Below are 10,198 nucleotides of genomic sequence, written 5' to 3'. Positions count from 1 at the left end.
ACCACGTGATGGTTGCTCTTATCCAAGAATAAACCAAGACCATTGAGGTGACCCTTTAAATGGGTGCATTGTGTCGTCTGTGAATTATAACTCAATAAAGCTGTTTAAAATAAATGAACAAATAAAGGGATGAACAAAGATTAAATACAATGAAAATGCAAAAAGGAAAGAATTAGCAAGCACCTAGTGTGTGATGTTGCAGATTGCTGTGGTCACTGGGACCACCTTGGGGGCCTGAGCAAGTGACCTCAGTTTACTCTTCTGTAAAAGATGTTATCAACTCTCCACCCCTGGGCTGGCCCCCAGCATGCGGACGTGTTGAAGGCTACAGTCTCTAGCACAGCCTGACATACAAAAAACATTGAACCAGCGCTATTTTCACGATCTGAGTGTTAATCAATTACTCAGATTTTCTGAACCATCATGATAACAAGTTTCCACAGAAGCCAGAAGACCCTTCCAGCTGCAGGGAGGGGCCTGAAGGAGAGTGGGAGCCCTGGGCACAGACGATCCTGCACCTGCATCCCCAGGGTCCCAAGTGAGGGTCAGGTGGGGCAGCTAGCAGGGCTGGTGGATGCCCCCCTCCAAACCCACCCGCCCACCACACTCAGAGGTCCCTCCCCCTGCTGCTCCCTCCAAGTGGAAAAAGTGAGGTCAGGCCCCGGCTGGCTCTGGATGAGCTGAGGGAAGTGAGTCACCGTGCAATTTCCCAACCCTGAGCCCTGCGGCCAGGGGTCACGGGAGCCCTGAGGTCAAGGTCAGTGTGAAAATGCCTGTGGACAGGGCTCAGGTCTCCTCAGCTGCGTCCAGCCCCTTGCTCCACAGTCGTGAAAACTGAGGCCCAAATGGGAAGGGTTGTCGGAGGCCATACAGGCGCCTCACGTGGGCCACGACTGCAGCCCCTTAGGGCGCTTTTGTTTCTCAAGTGTCGCGCTAATAAAGTGCAGATATGCTCAGAGTACGGCTTTATAAACTGAACACATGTGCAATCCACACCCAGACCAAGACATAAAAAGTTCCAAGTACCTTAGAAGGCTCCCAAATGCCTTAGTCACCAGTCCCCAAGAATGACTACCACCCACGCTCCCGCCATCACGGGCGCATTCGCCTGTCCATACTGCTTGTGCTGTGGGCATCCTGCTTCCTCCACTGAACTGGCATTTCTGAGATGCATTCACACCGGTTGTCCCCACATTGTATGTGAGTCCATTCTGCTGTCGAGGGGCACCTGACTCCCCTGGATTCGCTGGTCCCGAAGTCAGTGTGCACTCGGCCTTGGGAGAGACTTCCGGGTAGCTGCCCAGAGGCTTTAGGATCTTACGAGCGTCCCTCCCACCCACGGGACGGGGGGGCTCCTGGCGCCCCACACCCTTGCTGTGACTCGGCTCACGCTGGTGTTAAACCCTGGCGTTTTAATTCTCACCTCCCTGAGGCGCGTGTGTACATATGTGCTGAGCCTGCCAGTGGTTTGCTCCCTCTGTTCCGACACATGCATCGAAGCATCTGCCTTTCCCTTCGGCTGTGGCCTGCCCGTGTCTCTTGAGAGCTGCCTGGCATGGGTGGGAGACCCCTGTCCAACATGCCCCAGTCACAGAACTGACAAGGAAGTGCATCCTCTCTGGGTCCCGCCCATGCTGCAGGAGACGCAGGCGTCCACTCCTGTCGGGAGGAGGTAGGCTACCGGGTCTGCCCTCTCATGGGAGCCCAGAGACCCCTCAGATTTGCCACCATCATACACATCCCAACCCCACTGCTTGGCTCATAAATCCAAGGAAAGGGAAACAATCTTATGAGGACTGTGGCTCCACCCCATCCTCGCTCCCAGACTGGGGTTCAGGGAACGCCGTCGAAGTGAGCAGCCAAGGGCTGGGCCCCAGCTCTGTGTCCTGGAACGTGTCAGTCCACCCTCAGCCGCAGACACTCAGGTGACAGCCCAGCTCCCTCATCTCCCAGGGGCAGGATGGCTCAGATCCACTAACAGGGGCACTGGGTGCACAGGGCAGGTCGTGCCGACTGAATCCTTGGGGGCTGACCCTGGACCCTGCTCACTGCCTGTCCTTTAGAGAGTGACCAGTTGAAGGGCGGCTGTGTCATCGATGGGCAATGGCACAGCTCCGGCCCTGAGCCCTGCACCGGCCCTCCTGGTGACCCCAGGCCACTAGGGGCAGCCTGCTGCCTGCTTCTACCGTCAGGACCGAAGACTGGTCTTTACAGCAAGCTGACATGTTGGAGTGTTTGCCACCCTGTGTTCTAGGTGTTTCTACGTGTGTTAGTTGCTAATATCTCATAATAGGTCTACGAAATAGCTGTTGTTATCATATCCATTTCAGAGATGGAGACACCAAGGCACCGAGAGGTTGAGTGACTGCCAGGTTCTGACCCCAGGCTCACAGGCACCACCGGGCTGCGGCAACACACTTGGTGGGGCTGCTTCTCTTGCACCTGGAACCCTCCGTCAGGTCCCCCATCACACACACCGAACCCAGAGACCCCAAGTAGAAGCAGCACAGCCCCCGGAGAATAGGCTGATTTCCTGGTACGCCAGCCTTCAATTACAATCTCTGCCAAGACATCCTGGGGTTAGAACATAATGGAAGCGACAACTGCCGTCTCATTTCAGAACCTGTGTGTCTCCAGTTCCCGGCAAACGACAGGCTGGTGCAGGCAAGGCCCAAGACGTGCAGGCCCGGTGACATAAGACACTGTCCGCCATGCTGTCAGCATGGCCCTGCCCTGGCCACTAGCTGGGCCTGACTGTGGGTGGAACTTCCTTCCCAGACAGAGCCCACTGTGGCTGGGGCACCCTGAGGGCTGGGCCTGCTTCTGGGCTGCAAGGACTTCCCTTCCACAGGGTGATGGGGTCCCCGCTGAGGACAGGAGGGCAATGGACAGGTCTGGAGGAGAACGACCGTCCTTTCTGGGAGGCCTGTGTGGGGAAGGAGCGGGCGAGGAGAGTAGTGGAGCCCGTGCTCCAGCCTGGGGAACTGCCCTGAGAGCCCCACTGGCAGCCCAGCTGCCCTGGAAATCTGCCAGGCTTGGTCCAGCTTAGGGAGTCCAAAGGCCACTGGGCTCCTGAACTTGAGCTAATTCTGGGGCTGGTAACCTAAGGAAAGGCCAAGCCACAGGACAGAAATGTCAGGAAGGGGTTAAAGGGTGGGGAGGGTCCCCTGCCTTCCGCAAGCTTCTTCCCTGGATCTGCTGGAACCCCTCTGCCCTCCACATGACTTACTTTCATACAAAGTCAGCCTCCTTTCCTAAACCTCCCTGCCTTCCAGGTTTTTCTGTGCATTTTTTTGAGCTGTACTATTTTTCCTGTACATACTATTCTGTAAACTTACCCCCATGAAATTATACCTCAGAAATACTCCACTGCCACAAACACAACTCAACACAAAATGATATTTGACCATATGATTGTATCGTAACGTATCTCCTGACTGGTAGGTACTTACATTGTTTCTGATGTTTTATATAGAAGTAAACATCTTTCTGCACGTAGCTTGGCTGAGGTCACTCATTATTTTGCGAGGACAGATTCCCAAAGTAGAACTGCTGGGCCCAAGAGCCTGTGTGTTTACTTCAAAGGCTGTGTGTGTGACAATCTCAAACCCACGGAGTACAAGTACAGTGTGAGGGTGTTTTCCTATCTGCTGTGAAAGTGTGTTGCTGACGCGAAGGCTCCATAACCCCCCCATTTTCCTTGCAAACCAGGGCCCTGCTATGTCAAAATCACACCAGGAAGCGACGGGGTGATAACCCTGCTTCACCTCGTCACTCTAACCGTCAGCACCATGCAGCCCTGCCAAGGATCCAGAGCAGGTTCCTGAGCCATAGACCCTCTGGAGTCAGAAGAGTTCAGTCCTGTCTGGACTCCCACAGCGGGAATGTGTGCCAGTTTAGTATCTGATAAAGGGTCTCTGTACTGGACACTCTCGGTTAAAACACTGGTTATTCCTGTCCACCTGTCCTTCCAGATGAGCTTTTGAATCACATTAGTAGGTGGTGGGCTGCCCCCTGCAGGCCTACGAGCCATGTCCTTGCCCAGCCTCAAGACCAGAGAGCCTGGAGTCAGCGGCAGAGACATCAGTGGCTTAATGGACAGGGACCTTATGCACCTGAAGCAAGGTGGGGACTGTCTTCCCTCCTGGAGGGAGGGGGCATTACCAGTTACAGGGGGAATTGACGTCAGGCTGGCTCACCAGTTGAGTTACCAGGGAAACAAGTAGAGGAGCACGGCCCTCCCGGTCCCTGTGATAAGCTATCATGGTGGAGATGTTTAGCTCTGAAGATTAGAAGTCACTAGCTGGGGGGACCAGGGGCAAGCATGTAGGCATTTTACTGATTAGGCTCTAGGATGAAAAGGGAAAGTCAGTCACGTGAGTGGGTGTAGGTCAGGCAGGGAACTGGACGACCAGGGGGTGTCCACAGGGCAAGAGAACCTCCGTCTTGGGCAGGGGGGCAACCATACAGTGGGTTTAGAAAGATCCAGATATATTTTTGCTTTGACTTATCCTGAGTCCTTAAAACCCAGAAGAATTAATCTGCTCTCCAGGGCACAGTTGTCTCTGCCTTGGTCACACCATTTTTATAACCTCAGTGACACTGAGCTTTCTCATATTAAGCCTCTGCCTTCCTGGATGAGTTTGTTCCTAGCTTGCCCTATTGAGATCAGGTCTCAGCTTGTCTGTTACATTTTCAAATTACCACTGAATATCTAGGAAGCGTATTCATTCCACATATTCTAACGCTTACCTCCCAGCCCCATCCCGGTGCCTCTGCTCAATCTGCACATGCAGGAGGGTCTGGGTAGGAAGGGCACTATTGCAGGTGCAGCCATACCCACACCTGCCCGTAGTCCTTCTGCCCTTGGCTTGCCAGAAATATCCCTACGGTCTCAGTGATTACACACCCACATTCCCAGCTTCCTGTGCTGTGGGCGACTTGTGTCTCCTTTACTTTGTTTGTTCTTTCCATATTTCTTAACTTTCCGAGTCTCAGAGAGAAGGAAGGGCGGGGAGCTGCACTGGTACCACCAGCCCGTGACCATCAGCCTGGCAGCCTCCTACAGGGGAGCCTTAGAAACAACCGGGACAGTGTCTCAGCGGTGTTGGCTCACATAGGAGCAAACAAGCCTCAAGAAACAAAGGCCGCACAAAGCCCGAGGCGGGTCAGCGGAAGGTCCGATGCTGAGCCTGGACCATGAAGCCTGGCTCTCTTGCAGGCAGCCGGTGGCTGTGGGACAGCACGCCTCCCCTTGTACACAGAACAGGCCATGCCAAGGGACCCTGGGCAGGCCCCTTCTTCTCTCTGGCCTGGGCTGCGAGGTCCCAGGGCCCCTTGAGAGCTGGCTTTCCTCCTATGACCCCCGTGACCTGATCTGGGGGGTTGCTTGCAAGTCCATCCCTTGGCCATGTGCGTTGAGGGATGGATCCCCTTCTCCATGGAGCTGTTTCCTGAAGATGTGGACAACAAAGCAGACGGACCTTTGGTGAAATCTGCATCATGTCTTTTCCTCCAAGGACAACTCCAAAGACATTTTAAAAATACATGTGGAAAAAATTCAAGTTTTCCAAAATAGTAAATGTTACAAAATAACACTGCATATTTCCTCTTTTCTGGATAAAACAGAAAACACGTGGTTATTTTTATCCCCTGAAGCTCCACTGGGAATGGGTGTAACATGTGCCCATGTGCACACAGAAAGGGCCCTTTTTTTTTTTTGCGGTATGCAGGCCTCTCACTGTTGTGGCCTCTCCCATTGCGGAGCACAGGCTCCGGATGTGCAGGCTCAGCGGCCATGGCTCACGGGCCCAGCCGCTCCGCGGCATGTGGGATCCTCCCGGACCGGGGCACGAACCCTTGTCCCCTGCATCGGCAGGCGGACTCTCAACCACTGCGCCACCAGGGAAGCCCCAGAAAGGGCCCTTTTTATCAGCTGTCCTGCAAGGATGGAGCCCTCGCAAAGGACGCAGGCAAGCGCAGCACTGCTCTGCCTGGTGGGGATTCCCTCCAGGCATGGCTGCCCAGCAAATGGGGAAGGACGGACTCCCTGGAACCCCTCCTCCTCTTCTTATGCAGAGTGAACCCAGCTCAGGCCCTGAGGCTCCCAGACTCAACCTCCTCCTGGGTAAAACCAGGATAGCGAAGGTGAGGCTTAGGTTTACGATGAGGGTTTCATAAAAAAATGCTTCACCCACTACCCAACACACCCGACAAACGGCCACATTACCATCACTGCCACCATCAGTGTTCATCCTTCGATTTCGCCATTTATGCAGTGAATCGCCTCTCCAGGGACCAGCCATCTGAATGACTTCTTTTTCCTTGCAAACTGACCCCACATCTCCACCTGCAAACAGGATGTTGGAAAGAAGGACATCCTTGAGGACTTCACGGAGTAAATATCAAGGAGTCTGATATCAAGGGCTCCTAATGGCCAGAGCTGGAATGATTTGAGGAAAAAGTAATCATTACTTATTAATATAATGAGTGTGCCATTAATTAATAATGACAGTATTGGCTAATCTCCCATAGACCAAAAGGTCTCAGTCCATACTCATGTAAATATTCAAATAAATAAATGTGGTAGAAGAAAGTGTTTTCCTACAGAAAAAATGTTATTAACAAATGAGGAAGTGGCTTCCCTGGTGATACAGTGGTTAGGACTCCACGCTCCCAATGCAGGGGGCCCAGGTTCAATCCCTGGTCAGGGAACTAGATCCCACATGTACGCTGCAACTAAGAGTTCGCATGCCACAACTAAGGAGCCGGCAAGCCACAACTAAGACCCGGTGCAACCAAATAAATAAATATTTTTTTTTAAATGAGGAAGGGGGTACTTCCCTCGCAGTCCAGTGGTTAAGACTCCAAGCTCCCAATGCAGGGGACACGGGTTCAATCCCTGGTCAGGGAACTAAGATCCTGCATGCCTCCAGGAACAGCCAAAAATAAATAAATAAAAAAGGAAGGAATGAGGGAAATAGAATATCACCATTAGGCAAACAACCCTGTAATAATTGTTTCCAGAAATTGGGCAAAAATCTGAGGAGAAACAGGATGCTGGCATAGCCTCAAAGCAACTCCCCCACAATATGTATCAATTACCCTGGGGAAGTGGCAAGAAATGGTCGTTCTGGATATATTTTTAGATCAGAACTTCTCATAAGCACTCTCCTTGCATCCCCTTCCCCACCTAGTTTTTTTTCTTTCATGAGAATCTGCTTACGTATTAACTTCAGAGTAATTCTGATTTAAAACAAACTAAAATCCTTGGAACAATGACTTACATAAACCATAGGCTTGAAATGAGGGTGAAAGGTAAAACATAAAGTGAACACACATGGCTAACATTTCAACACGTTTATTTTGCACGAATGTCCACAGTCTTACCCACTCCTCCCACTCACGCCCCCATGGCCCACGCAGGAAGGATGCAGCTCCAGGACGCCTTCCTCTTGGTGCACGAGGTCACGAGTGACTAAACAACAGGAAGAAATCGGAGAGGCTAAATCTACACAGTAACGTCTGAGCTGGAGGACCTTAGCTAAGAGGGGCTGGGCGAAGAGGGAGGTGAGGGCAGAGGCCAGGCACACACCCTCCCCAACCCCTCCTTGCAAGACCCCACGAGAAGCCTGCCTGGCCCCAGCTCTCCCACAGGGCACCCAGGGCCGAGCCCCTGGAAGGTGGGTCATCCTGGGTGGTCCCCTTGCTGGCCAGGGAGGTCTCTACTCTTAGCAGTGATGACAACATACTAAATATAAATGTGAAACCGTTATTAAACACCTGTTTACTTGAAAGAGACAAATTCATCCGTGCACCTGCTCCAACCAAAGTGTGGCCTGATTGCAGACAATCTGCAGGGAGGACCTTCCTTCGCTCCTTGCTCCCTCGCCTCCTACTCTGCTTCTCATCCTTCCCCACGGGGCCCAGAAACAGGTTAAAGAGGCCCACTTTGCAGTCAGAGAAGGGAAAAAGGGACGGGATACGGAGAGGGGACACAGGAAGAGGGGAGGGGGCGGAGGTGACGCGGAGCCATAGTCGGACGGACACACGGCGCCGGCTCTTCCGGTCGCCTTCCGATGGCGTCACCGGCCGGCGCGGGCTAGAAGGGCAGAGTGCGTCGCCCCGATGCGCGCCGAGGGGAGACCAGGCCTGAGCCGCGCCGCTTGAAAGGCAGGGCCGGCTCCCTGCGGAGGCCCCTACATGGCGGCGGCCGCACACCACAAACGCCCCTGCGGAAAGCATGACAGGCGAAGGAGACGGGCGAGACTCACCTGACACAGTAGACGAGCCTCCTCAACCCGCCTGCCAACCACGGGCGTCCACTCCGCGCGTGCTCAGGGGCCGCCGCCAGACTGCGCCTGCGCGGGCCCGATGGTCACAGCGCGCCTGCGCAGCGCCGTCTTTGTCGCCCCGCAGGCGCCTGGGAGTCTCTGCGTGCTCCCGGCTGCTGCGGTTGAGGCCTTCTCGGACTGCCCAGTTCGAAGGCATACGCTCTATTCGGGTTTCCAGCCGGCAGAAGGCCCACCCCTCAGCGCGTCTGACCATCATCTTGACCCTTACCCCCCGAATGTCCGCTACCACCTCTCCTCTCTCACCGAACCCTCACCTCTCCTGGCAGCGAAGACGTGCGGCGATCCGGCGCTCAGCTCTGCGCCTGCGCGGGGCCCCTCGCAATTCCCAGCCGGCTTTAAGCTTCTAAGTGCAGGTTATCGCCCACTCGGACACAAAATGTAGTTTTTCATCTTCAGCCTAAGGTTTTCTCCAACAGGGATGTCATGGGAATTACGATTTTCTAAGTGTATACTAATGATCAAGAAGGGACAGTCATCACTTTAACATGTCCTAATGGCCTCGGTTCTGCTGTCCGCCTTAGCTTCGTTTGGGTTCTAAAGGCCCGCGGCCAACTAAGGTCCTCGCTTCCTTGTTAGATTTTTTTTTTTTTTTTGCTTTGTTTGAAGGTCGGGGGTGGGGGGGAGGTTCGTTTCTCCGCGGGGACCTTGGCTGCCGGGACTCCGCCCCTTGTCCAGCCCAGGGCTCTGCAGGGAGTGCGGGGGCTCAAAGGGCATGTGGGGTCAGGAGACCAGGGAAGAGTTGGGGGGAGGACCCCCTGGGAAATAGACTGAGACGCCTCAGAGACAGGAGTGGGTGGCCCCGGCCTGGACAGTTCGCTGAAGGTCTAAGCACCAGAAGGGATTCTGGGGGTCATTTCCACTTCCAGATGGGTGGTGTCACCCCCTCCACGTGAAGTTAACCTGCCCAGTAATGGGGAGAGAGGGGCTGCCGTAGCCAAACAAGCTCCATGCAGTCTGGGCTGAGGGGTGAGAGTGATGCCTCCTTTCCCCCTTGTATGGGAGGTGGGCCAGGTGGGGTAACAGAGGCCTTTCCTGTTCATGCTTTGCCCACCTGGGAGGTGCCCCTTAGCTCCCAGACAGCCCACCCACTCACCTCTCCCCACACCCCTTGAGTTATGTTTCTTGAGATTTGGGGGCTGTGGCAGTGAGGTCCATGGGTATTGGGGTGGGGGTGGGTGGAAGGTATGTCCTGTCCTAAACTCTCGTAGGGAAGAGTGATGTATTCTGGAAAAGCAGTGAAAACAAAGGTCACAGAAGGAACGTCGGCTAAGCCTACAGCGCAGTGTGTGAAATGAGCACGAGTGGCTGGGCCCAGGCAGAAATGTAGGCTGGGAGGAAGGCCTCCAGGAAGAAGAGGGGAGGACCTGACACCCTCAGGGTGTGGAGGGGCGAGGGGACTTGGGCCTGGCAGGACAGATGGAGGGGCCAACCAAAGCATGGTCCCCATGGGCAAATTTGAATGTGGCCTGCATTACAGGTGAGGGCAGTGTTAGACCAATCCCAGAATGTTGCCTGAAATTTGTATTATAATTTGGTTTTAGATTATATTTCTACTTGATCTGTCTCTCTCTTATAAATAAATGGAATACAGCATGGCAATTCTGGCTATTTCAGTTCTGGTTAATGCAGATTTTAGTGCACTAAGATTTTGTTGGCTAATTAGAATTAATTATAATTTGGGGGTATTTTACCATGCCATCGTGCAATTTTCACTGTTGCAAATGGAGAGTGAAATCAAGTACCTGTGACACTAAAGCGATCTGTTCATCTTCAGTAACTTGAGCGGAGTTAAGTAGCCCAGTCAGTCGGGCTGTCTCCGCAGCTTCTTCCAGAACGACTAACTG

The 10,198-nt window shown here is 53.7% G+C and overlaps 1 long non-coding RNA gene across 3 annotated transcripts; it reads right to left on the bottom strand.

Annotated features, from left to right (window-relative positions):
- Positions 1 to 602: 602 nt before the first annotated feature.
- Positions 603 to 9,947, bottom strand: LOC309791515. Of its 3 annotated transcripts, none has more exons than XR_014291512.1 (4): positions 7,783 to 9,947; positions 7,390 to 7,477; positions 6,230 to 6,349; positions 603 to 5,453 (listed from the first exon to the last, which is right to left on the bottom strand). It is a non-coding gene; the product is annotated as an uncharacterized lncRNA (long non-coding RNA). The 3 variants fall into 3 exon arrangements; XR_014291513.1 differs by having other exon boundaries at positions 8,274 to 9,947; XR_014291514.1 differs by lacking the exon at positions 603 to 5,453 and adding an exon at positions 5,716 to 6,123.
- Positions 9,948 to 10,198: the final 251 nt, after the last annotated feature.

The sequence above is a fragment of the Mesoplodon mirus genome (assembly GCF_964341445.2).
Source record: "Mesoplodon mirus genome assembly, chromosome: 15".
Classification (NCBI taxonomy): Eukaryota; Metazoa; Chordata; class Mammalia; order Artiodactyla; family Ziphiidae; genus Mesoplodon; species Mesoplodon mirus.
This window is presented reverse-complemented; position numbering and strand designations above follow the sequence as displayed.